Source organism: Dermacentor silvarum, chromosome 10, assembly GCF_013339745.2.
Source record: "Dermacentor silvarum isolate Dsil-2018 chromosome 10, BIME_Dsil_1.4, whole genome shotgun sequence".
Classification (NCBI taxonomy): domain Eukaryota; kingdom Metazoa; phylum Arthropoda; class Arachnida; order Ixodida; family Ixodidae; genus Dermacentor; species Dermacentor silvarum.
In genome coordinates this window covers 74,180,261-74,192,424 of record NC_051163.1, presented here as the reverse complement: position 1 = coordinate 74,192,424, position 12,164 = coordinate 74,180,261, and positions in this window count along the sequence as shown.

Here is a 12,164-nt window from a genome sequence, read left to right as displayed (position 1 = left end):
CTCTTCGTCTAGCAGATTACACCCCAAGATTTCTTGCAGAATTTCTGGCCATCATTCTAGCCATTACAAAATTGGGTACCCAGACATCAAAAGTAATAATTGATACCGATGCGCTGTCGGTTTGTACACATTTACCTTCTACAAATCATTCACACCTACTGAATACATTTTCGACTCTTGTTCGAGACAATTTGTTTGAAGTCCGCTTTGTATGGGTCCCCGGTCATAGTGGAATTTCTTTAAATGAATCAGCTGACTCGCTCGCATCATTGTCACTAAATGGTCCTGTCTTAAATATCCTTCCTGATTTCGCTTTTATAACAGGTGCTAGATTTAAACGCTTTTTATTTCTAAATTGTACTAAATCATCCCTACTTTCTGCAGAGGATTTTCGACATCTAAATTTCCATTGGAACACGTTCAAATGCCTTTCACGACAATGCGAGGTGACATTATCATGCTTCCGTTGTAGAGTTCCCCGCCTAAATTTTTACCTTCATAGATCTGGTTTGTCTATAACTAACCTTTGTTCTTTTTGTAATGAACCAGAAACTATGGACCATTTCTTCCTTTCTTGCCGCCGCTTCTCCTCCCTCCGCAGAATGTTCCTCATATATCCTACAAGTAAGCTTGGTTTAGCGCTTACTACACCAAACATTTCGTCCTTTCGTGCGTGTCAATTAGGCACAAGCCATGGGTCAATGATTTCTGCTATCCACAAGTTTATTGAAGCGTCAGGAAGGCTTCACTGCTAGGGTACCGACCGTGGGACACTTGAGTTTATTTTTCCCCCTAAATTTATGAATATGCCCTCTCAAGTTTTCTGTTGGCATTGAGTTGAATATTGCTTTGTATTAAATGTGCCTTTCTCCCATTTTGTTTTGTTAGACGCACATTTCAAATCTAATGTGGCCAATCCCCCTGTGGGTACGAGCCATGTTTTGAGGCAACAACAACAACAACAACGAAATGTTTCGATTATTCAAGTACTACCGGCAATACCTTTCTTCATAAGAACAAGCTTTTGGAGAGAAATGGTACTGTGCGAATTTTAGGCCCCGTATTTCATAAACTCCTGAGATTTTCAACACTTGTCGCATAAGGAAAACCGTAAACTCTGTCAAACACGAACACTCGGAGTCGCAGTTACTAGGCTACGCCGTCGATTTCCATTTCGAAGGTTTCACCGACAAAGAGCTGGTCTGGTTCTCTGACCCGACAGTTTCTCCTCCGGCGAACCTGAAGCCGATAATTTTCTCGTTTCTTGTGTAAAATATTCTAATTTGCAGAAATTAATCCCAGAAAATACGTTATACCTTCTTCTTATATGCTCAAAATTTGCAATTTTTGAGTGCCCCGACACTTTACACAGTGACAGGAAGGTTGGCACTTTCTAGGACTTTCATGCGGGGTCAATAACAAGAGTTCCGCTGATTCAGTGAATAAACTTTATATAAGACCAAACTGTTCCTTCCCGAAGGTGGGCGGCCACCATATTCCAGGTAGCCATATATAATTCCGTTCGCGAATTAGACAACGTGAGTCTATAACCTGTATATGTTAGACGATAGTTCAGTAAACAATCAGTTGACAGTCAGTGCCGCGTTGTCGTTTTTTTCTTCCAATTTTCCGTGTCTTGGGTTGTGCTGTTACCAACGTTACGATGAATCCTAACCAAGTGGGCCAATTTGCCGTCTTGATGCAGTATAATACTAGTACTCAGGGCTCTTTGTGTCAGCTCAAACCTTGATAACCCAGCCTGTTTGGCCGCCATGATTGCCTTGTGTGTGTGTAAGGTCAGGGTTGCATCTTGGCACGTCAGACAAGGAATCTTAACAGTTGACGTCCAGGTGCTGAGCGGGCGGCAGAAGCCTTCGCTTGGTCATTCACGAAGGTTGTGCAAATTTCTCAAGTACGACTGGTGGCGACAAGTTAGAACTCTTAAAGGCTTGCTTCGAATCGCGCATGCAAGTCATCTAGAGGGTACCCCACGTTCACTGGCAGTGGTGCAACATAGCTAATTTCACCAGCGAATTCCTTTGGCGCAGCGTTCGTCCTACGCTGCTGGTGAAGAAGAAAGGAAAACATGTCCATGGCCATGTGCTTAACCTGACGACGACGCATATTCCGGCGGAATACAAGCAGGTCTTGGGTGTCGGCCCGAAGTACTGCTTCGAGCCTCACCTGAACCCCTTCAAGAAGGTGCCACACCAAGGCCGGTCTCAACATGTGCCAAAGACGACGAAGGTTCAAGGTGTGTTTCAGAGTGTGTAGATGCCATTGCCGGGACGGGAAGACGGCGAGGTGGCAAGGACGTGCTTAGGCTCCTTGTTAATTTTCGTTGTGAAAACAAATTGCATGTGTTAGTAACTGACAAAGAAGGGTACTTCGTTGTTTTGAATTCTGCTTTGTATTCGCAAAAGTCTGAGGTAGCAGTTGTGAAAATTTTTAAAGCTCTAAAAGCTGAAGCTGTGAAAGTTAAGCAGCAAGCACTATCTTTGTTTGAAGAAATAAATGTGCCACCTTTAGCAGCCAGCGTAAAGAAAGCGAAAAATGTGTTTTTACAATCGCACTAGGTTGACATGCCTTTCCGGGCTATAGTCTCGTAAAAAGGCAGCTGGCTGTTGATTGTGTTGCGTTTTCTGCAGAAGAATCTTGTGCGCTTAAAATAGTTGACCCTTTCAGTATAGCCAATTCTGATACTCTCTGCAAGTACCTGAAAGGTAGTTAGGTGGACATTTGTTGTGCCTTCAGTGTAGATGTGGAAAACTTATATTACTCCCTTCCACATGCCCCGGTTCTGAAGGGCGTTTGAGACTCCACAGTTTATTGCAATGATGAAGGAGCCTTCATTAATGGTTGCGGTATTTCAATACAAGCTTTTCTTGAAATTCTGTCTTTTTACTTGATGTTTACCTTTGTTTTGTGGCGAGGGGGTCTTTATGTACCAAAATCGGGGGTATGCATTGGGTCATGTGTGGCTCCTATCATCAGTGACATAGTTCTAGGTTATATTGACAGGCAACTAGAGATGCACCTTGAAAAGCTTTCGTGTGGGGTTTTCCGATATGTTGATTCCTTTATACTTATCAATAGTGACATTCACCCCGAGGGTGTTGACAAAATTATGACGGTATTCATGCAGCATGGCATGGGTCTTGATCTTACTTTCGAAGTCTCTAAAAGTCATCAACTGCAGCTTCTAAACCTAAGATTAACTATTGGTAAAAGTTGTGTGTGCTAGAAATATGATCCCAGGTCGGTGAAGCCCATTTTAAACTATAAATCCAGTCATTCTAATGTTGTAAAATGGTCTATAGCGAAGACTCTCCCAAACGCTGCACCTAAGAAGTCGTGTTTACATATGTACAAGGATGTTTGTATCAGGTCAACCGTTTACTGGATGCTGGTTACTCTGAAGTGATCATTTCATCTGTGTGTGAAACTATGGTTCGTGGTGTCAAGAGTATAAATGACAAAGGTGGTAAAACTGAGTCAGAGAAAAAAAGAAAAAAAAGCGAAGTAGTACCGTATGTATACAAATTGGCGCATGGGATAAACACGTTCGTTCCAGGTACGGCATCGATGTCTGTTTTTCTGCGAGACATAAAATAGGTCGCATATATAAGCCCGATAATTCACAATATGCAGAAGTATAAGCAAGTTAAGCGAAAGTGCACTGTCAATCATTTGAACGGGTGCATCACATCAGCCGAGCAAGTTGTGTATGCCATTCCGTTATCTTGTGTTAGAGAGTACGTGAGACAAACGATACAATGTGTGAATGTTCGACTCGGGGAGCATGAGCTGTCTCTTCAAGAGGTTGTGCTAATTCATCTTCCGGTGCTTTGCAAGCCGTGCGATTGTCGCCCCATTTTTTTAAAGAAAACTAACGTCACCTTTAAACACGCGAGCCAATTGACAAGAGAAATCTCTGAGGCTTCCAGATTACAGATTAGGGACAAGACAAGTATCAGCGAACCGTCTATCGTTCTTCACGGCAAGGAGTTTCGTTACATTTCTCATCTTGATTATGTGCAAGTTCATCATAGCTGACTTGACGTATCTCTGTGTCTCGCGCATGTCATGAATATTTGATTTTGGCACCTATATATGTTATACCATTCTTCAAGAAAATGTCAGTTGAGAGTAAGCGCCGCGTTGTCATTTTTTCCTTCCTATGGTCCGTGTTTGTGTTGCGCTGTTAAGTAACTAACGAAGAAGGTAGATTAACGTTGGTACAAATTAGAACAAGATGGAATAGGATGGATTAAAGTGTAATAATGTAGATTGAGGTTGATCCAAATCAGAACAAGGTGAATAATGGTGGATTAAATCGAAGTAAGGTGAATTCAAGGGGATTGAAGTTAGTACAAATTAGAGCAAGGTAGACTAAGGTGGATAAAAGTGGATTAAGGTAGGTACAAGTTAGAGCAACGTGGATTAAGGTAAAGTTGTGAAGGAGATGTGGCAATGTCTGACATCATGTATCATGGGCGTAACCAATTAGGAAGTCAGAATGCTTTGCATTCAAATCTCATACAGATACTCAATGGAGTGTTAATTGGTTTTTCTTCTGGCTGGATGTGTTTTCATCCTGTTGCAATCAGCTGTTTTGTTTCCAGAGTTCTTCCTGTAGTAGCCAGGCATCTCGTTGTTAAAAATATTTGCTTCTATACGGCTTTACCCAAAGAATCCAGCTGGGGCAATGTTTGCAAGCTGCCACGCTCTGACTTATTGTACATTTTTATTTCTGAAATATTTGGTCCTATTTTAATGCTTGTTTCTTTTCTTGTGTTCTCTGAATCAAATTTACTATTTTTCCAATCAATCTCGCTGATCAACTTCCGGAAGCACGTTCGCACTCAGAACGTTGCACTGCTTATTTACGAAAGGGTTTATACCCATGCAATTAGTGCCCAACTCCGCACAATTGTCGGTGTCGACGTGAAGAAGTCTTTCGACGACGTTCATCATTTCGATGACGTGCACCCCACCCTAAAAAACGTCGTCTACAGAAGTCTGGTATGCGCATAGCCTCGTACGTCAGTGACTTTCTCAGAGACCGTGCCATTCGCTTCATAGAACAGGACAGCCAGTCGTTCGAAGTCTATCGCATCTAGTGAGGAACCTTCCAAGCTGTGTCTTTTCTCCAATGTTTTTCAGTCTCACTATGAAACCTATAAAACGCTTATTCCTTCTTCGAAACACATACCATATATGCCAATGACATCTCGCTTTGGTGCGTTACACCAAGTCCGGGTGAAGTCCGTACAAGCTGCTCTGGATGTCATTGATTCATAAACTCGCACATTTGGAGTTGCATGCTCTCAGGAAGAATGGGAGTACATTACACTCCCTAATCCCCACACCAGCAAAGGCAAAGCCTATTGGCGCCTGATCGAGCTTAATTTGGCAATTTGGCGGTCAATACTCATCTCCCCCGTAAAGTCATTCTTGTCGGATTTAGGTAGCAACAAGGCGGTGGCAACTGCGAACAACTTTGGCGCACACTAACACAAATCAGTCAGGTCCCCTACATGATCACTGCTATCACGAAAAGGTGTTGAGGTCTCCATGAACTAGAACCCAACAAAATAGTGAAAGGTACCATCTATTCACGCATCATGTGCGGCCTCCCTTACGTCACCATCAGAAGTACAGAATGCCGCCTCCTCGAAATAGCACTTCGAAAGTTCCGCCGCAGTGAAATGAGAGTACCCCGCTCTGCCATGACCACTTGCCTTCGAGTGGCTGCACTCCATAGCACGCTCTACGATAAGCTGCAAGCGCACCTCCAGGGCAAACAACATCTCGCCTCCTTTCATTAAGGCCGCGAAATCCTCCGTGAACGGGGCTATGCCACCAGTCGCCTCCCTGCTATTCCTCTAAATCTTCCGCTACGAGCTCCAAGACTTGGATATTTCCCGTAACATGGAATAAAAATCCGGAATATAACAATGGACGTCGTCACGCCAGAGCTGAGAACCACCAAACTCCCTCACCTGAGACATATTAGGTCGATGCTACTCACACCACGCACACAACCACCACGGCAGTTGTCGGCCCAGGTGTCAACATCGTGCGTCATCACGAAGCAGACTCAACTCCCACTGACGCTGACGTCCTAGTCAAGGCAAGCTACTTGCCTGCGTTACCAAAGCAAACACACAATTACTTTATGCAGCGATACCAAAAGTGTCCGTCGGGCTTTCGAATTAAGCACTGTGCCACCCAACCTCCGAGTGACATTAACATCCCACATGCAGACCCCCTCATGCCTACATGTCCAGCTTGTGCAGGAAGGAGCCTGGCCACCAGGAGTCCAGGTTACTGAGGAAGCTCGTAACCTATCTCATGAAACCTCGACACCGTGCACCCCCATACCGTGGCATGAAACGTATTGCCCGAGCGCGCAGCAGTCTGAGCACCGAAAGTAATGTGGCGCAAACCTCAAAGCGCTGCTCCCTCCCCCATACCCTTCTATGCGCCGTCATAATGCGAACCTCATCACGCCGGCCAAGACACTGACCCTTCGAATGACGCTACATAGAACCCCATAGAGGAGCGTCGCGGCCGCATGTACTGCTAGTTGTGGCGGCTTACTCTGATGCTATCCAAGCATACCGGATCTGTCCCCGAGCATGTTTATCACCATTCTCCTACGTCTCCCACATTTCAACTTGATAAAGTTAGACCAAGGCCCCATGGGGCGCACAGTAAATGCTCTGGCCTCGGCCGCCTCCACGTTCTCCATATTCAAGGCACCTCACTACGCACCTGACCCCCGAGAGCTTCGTTATTCCTGCTTGTATATAAAATGGCGATGCAGACAAAACATCGCCACAAAAGCATGTCTTGCTCACTATATAATGTTCCAGTTCCTTTTGTCCGGCTGTAGAGCGACACTGACGATCTTATCCACACTGACAGAACCTTCGTGTCATTGAGGTGACAACTATGGAAATAACCTGTGTGATATGCGTACGTGTCAATATAATGTATTACCATTGTGTCTACGTTTACTTGATCCCGTGAAGTTATCCATGCCTATTACGCTGACTTACCCATCTCGGCCACTTTCTCTTAACCAATACTCTAACCTCCTTCTGCTGATATCCACCTGCTGATCTCGTCACTAGCTGCTTTCCTTCCACAGACGGTCAAATGGTAACGCGAGCACTCAAATCCTTCTGGTGATATCCGCTTTATCTGACTCTTGAAATCGTCTGAATCCATTTAAAAACTTCATTTTTTGAAGGGTATCGATGTTTGCTCTTTCTCAAATGCATTCTAACGGCGCTCTTCTCCAACGTAAACGCTCTTCACCAATTACACTGAAAAATTACTGTACACGTACAAGGGAGACTGCTGTTGTGTGGTTTTAACTAAAATATTAAAGTAACAAAAAACACGCTCGGGTCAGCATGTGGTACACGAATGACGTCAGCAAAAGCACCTCTACTTCACATATATTATTCGCAGGGTATCGAATAGTTTCGCAAGGCTCATCACTGACAGGTAAGCAGTCAATGATTGGATAAAGATAATAAGGAGTGATGACGGGTTTTATAGGTCTCATGACCTTAGATAATAGTTCGACGCAGATGGCTGATGCGCTAAAAAGTGATAAGGGCTATAATGGTCCGATGAGTTCTGAGAAGGTGTAAAAAGAGCTGATAAGGACCGGATCAAGCTCGAGAAGACTGATAAGGACGGATAATGATTCACAAGGGTCCGCTTAATTGCGATAAGGTTGGTAACCACCTCTAAGCGTTGATAAATGTCGAATTAAGTACGATAAGGTCGATAACTACCAAAAAGGGTTGATGAGGGCCCGATTACTTGCGATAAGGTTGATAACGACGAAGGGTTCATAAAGGTCGAATCAGGTACGATAAGTTCGATAGAAACCTAAGGGTTCAGAAGGATCGCATCGAGTTAGATAAGGTTGATAAGCACCGATCAGAGTTGATAAGGGTTTTTGCTGGTCGGATCAAGTTTGATAAAATTTGTAATGACACCTGGCCGCATGGAGATAAGCAAGTGACACAATCCATACGCTTACTTAGCGGCAGTGGACATTCTGCATAATTGTTTCGTTGCCAACTTCATTTCTTTCGTCATACGTGTATTGTGTTTGTCAATTCAGGCACGTTCACAGTTCTACATGCAATAATGTGTATTAGCCAAGACTGCGTACATATCGAGTGGCCCATAACCAGCTGCAAAATCCCCTAACCAAAGTTGTCTTTTAACACTTGAAAGACAGAAGCACCAAGTACACAAATGGGAGGATGTAGTAGAGTTAACAATAGCATCATCCAATTTCCTGGCTGCATTAACAAGCGCGGAATCTTCTGTGATCGATAAAAAGCATAACTACATCATTTCATCTCGTTTTGTATTTCATATCTATCAAAACTTGCAACCAAACTTACTAAACACACTAATTGCATCGCGCCACGAATGGCGCAGTTGTGTGATTCACAAACGCTCAGGTAAACACCCACACCGAACACAATATACGGAAATTCCGAGCTCTGAACTTTAAAACATAATGTGTCTATAATAGACGGGTACTCATCATAACGTAAGGTAAGGAAATACCACATTATCACAATATAATGTTTGAGTCTTAGAATATTGAGGCTGTGAATACAATTAAATTTCTTGGTGTAACCTTCTCCAGGAACTTGCAATGGAATGACCACATAGACTAAATTCTCCTGAAGCGCAGCATCACAGTTGGTATGCTAAGCCGCAATAGATAATCATTCCCCCACTTCTGTTATCATACTGCTTTATAATGCTTTGCTTGCCTTGCAGATCAAGTACGGTCATTTAGTATGGGGTACGAAATCAGACTTTAACAATGTACTGGTCATGCCGAAAAGGACGCTACGTATCATTTCCAATGAATCCAAAACTGAACACACCGCTCCTGTCTTCGATAGGTACAACATATGGAAAATTCATGAATTTTACAGATACTCGTAAGGGAGTATTGCTTCAGCATAAAGAAAGATCATTTTACGTTAGTGGAAATCACCAACCTGAATCACAATGTACCTGCCACAACGGCCGCCGCACAGAAACATGAAATGTTTAAGACATAGGACTAATTATAGCAAACATGTTTGAAAATATTTTACCGAGGTTATTAAATTTTTAACAGGTATAGACATTGATGTTGGAAAAAGAAACCCTCCCAAATTTAAGGCTATTCTACGTTCTTATACTTAGGGATTAGTTGTAAAATGTTGTAACACATTCTTCCCTCAAAAATTTTTCCACATCGCTTATCTCTTAAAACTGATTTGGAAACCTTACATTGCTTTGTTTATGGGCTTTTTAAAGCCAGTTTTGTGTTTTTTTACCACTGCTGTGCCAAGTGTATAGAATTCAGGACCAGTCGAACCTCCAAAGGGCTTTTTACATGCCGTCCTCAACATTGCATTTGCCTTGTAATGTTGGGATATTTTCACTTGATAATGATCCCCCACATGATTGTCTCATGGTACAAGGAGGACCAGGACAATGATGCGAAACGCCTGACAGGCAGTTTTATGCTAACGTAGGAGCATTATTATTTTAGTGATTTTGTCGCTAGATTTAGCTACTTGTCTGTTTAGCGACAAATTTGTCAACTTAGTCCCTGCCGACTTTTGCAACGACGGGACAGAACAAATGGGGACATGTTAGCGACTTCTAGGGTAGAAAGTTTCTTTCAGAATTGCCCTCTATAACGCAATTTCTTTATCAGGAAGCCCATGCAAGCAAGCGGCCGAAATTTGCTGTGGGACGCGTGGACTCTGATTTTTATGCAGAAATGGTTGCCCTGAGGGTATGCTCACAAGCAAAATGCAGGTTTCTGTTTTTTTCGAAACCTATTCAAGTTGGCCTTAACACTCCGGATAATGCACTTTCACTAAATAGCGTCAGTTGGTGGACATTTACTCCCTTTATTATGATATTGCAAAGGCTGCAGCTTAAGCACAAGATAAAAAAAAACTGTAGGATGGCGTACTCGTTCACGCGAAGCCTGAACACACTACTTCTGTATCACATGTGTTTTGGACAAATCAATACTGCGAAGAGCCTTCATGTAGACCAAGGTACCTGCAAGAAGGTCTCGTAATCATCAGAAATTGTGTGTCTAGCAGAACTTCGCTATCTTTCAAGGAGCGCCGAGAACTTGGCAACTTTCACTGATAACATGGGATCAAGGGAATTTGCCTGCGAACCAAATCTGATATCTTACGTTCTTTTGAAACATGCTGAATTTGTGACCTCACAATATAAGTGTATATGCCAAATTTCAGCTGTAGTAAATTTTAGCAATACTAAAGAAAAAGCCCAGTGCACCACTGGTAAATTTACTCATTAGGCCTTACTCACGGACCTTAGAGAAATGTGGTGGTTTCGATAAAAATTATCTGACATGCCCGTGCTCGCATATAATAGTGTTCGAAAACGCCTGTGTTGCCTAAAATTTGTGTTACCTAAAGCATCCGCAAAATTAAACGCAAATTTTGCCAATTTCTTATTTCGCTTTAGAAATGCACTTCAAAAAGTATGGTAACACTAATCGTAAACGTGATAAGTGAAACCACTACACGTTGAAGAGAGCATTGCAATCGGCGTTATAACAAGTACAATCTGAATGAAAACACGCACCTTCAACAACAAACAGCTGCTTCAGGAGGCGCCATTGGCCCCTATGGTGTTGACGCCAGTTTTCTGCCCTCCGCCGTACCAGAGCCTCATCCGTCCGGGGGTGGCTCGCTCTCAAGGGGTCGCTGTCTGTCCAGAAGTTCCTACCAGTCTCAAGGTCCCAGACAGTCCCAAGACCACAGCCAATCCCGGGTGTGCAACCCAGGGAAAAATGCGACGACAGCTTCACTTTACGCCTCCCTTTTACGCCACACAAGGGTTGTACAGTGAGCCGTGCTTCGCAGTGACGCCTGCGTAATCACGTAAGTTTAACGGATCATTTGAGACCAAATATGTCGGTTTACAAGGCGGTCTTCAAATGTTGAAACATGAAACTTGAGGTTCGCGCCAATTCCCTTCTACTTTCCGATATATTAATAGGCCATGCGATTGGTAAGTAATAGGGTACTTATTGTAATAAATTCAATTATTGAAGGTATTCCTGTGCTTTTTCTTGCAAATGAGGCCTCGGCGGACAATTTATCGGTAGTAGTGTGATTCGACAAGCTCTGGAGGCTACTTTTTAGCAAAAGTGCCCAATTTGCAGTACAATTATGCGACACGTCATAAAAAGACAGTTGGCACCAAGCATGTAATTTTATTGTACTGCTGACAAACGTTTGCTCGAAGTGCGACGGTACAGAAGTGCAAGCTCCACGGCAAGGCCACTACCATCGCCAATTGGATTCAAGATACACTTTAAAGGGACACTAAAGAGAAACAAGAAGTTCAGCTGGAATAAAAGAGGGACCTTCAGGAATGCATGCAGTTTTTGTTGGGTGCAAAAATATGAGTTATTAGCGGAGAAATTCGTAAACAAAGACCAAATATCTCTTCCTCAATTTCTCTCGCCCCAGATCGGGCGCTGAAGCAGTGTCGTCACAGATTTGATTGCTCTCGGCGAATCAGAATGCGCCATGATACGTCACCGCTTGCGTAAACGGCCGAGGCACTGGATGCATCATGGCCGCATGCATGGTCGCTGCGTTTGCGTTCGCCGCGATGGATACCGTTGCTGCAGCTGAACCTTGCAACGAAGAGGTCGCCAGGGAAGCAGGACTGCATTTCAGCGATATTCAGTGAAACGGAGCGCGAAATGATCCTCCGTGCTCGAGCGGTAGGTGTTTCCGCGTGCGATGGCGGTGAGCCGCCGGCCGCGCCGGCGGAGAGCTTCGTTTTCGTCGACGGTAGGCGAAGCGTCCGGTCCGCCAGACGACGATGTTCCCGACAGAACAAGCGTAGAAAGTTGCGCACGTACTCGGTATGGTTATTTCCTGGCTTTATTTAATGACATTCAGCACTCACCGAGCCGCCAGTTTGCTGCTGCAGGGGCACCGGAAGGGGGTTTGATGAAGGCCGCATTGAGGGAACAGCTGCTCGAGAAAGGACTGGCCTCTGGGGCACGCCAGGATACTTTCCGAGGGCAGGATTATACACATAATCCGAGG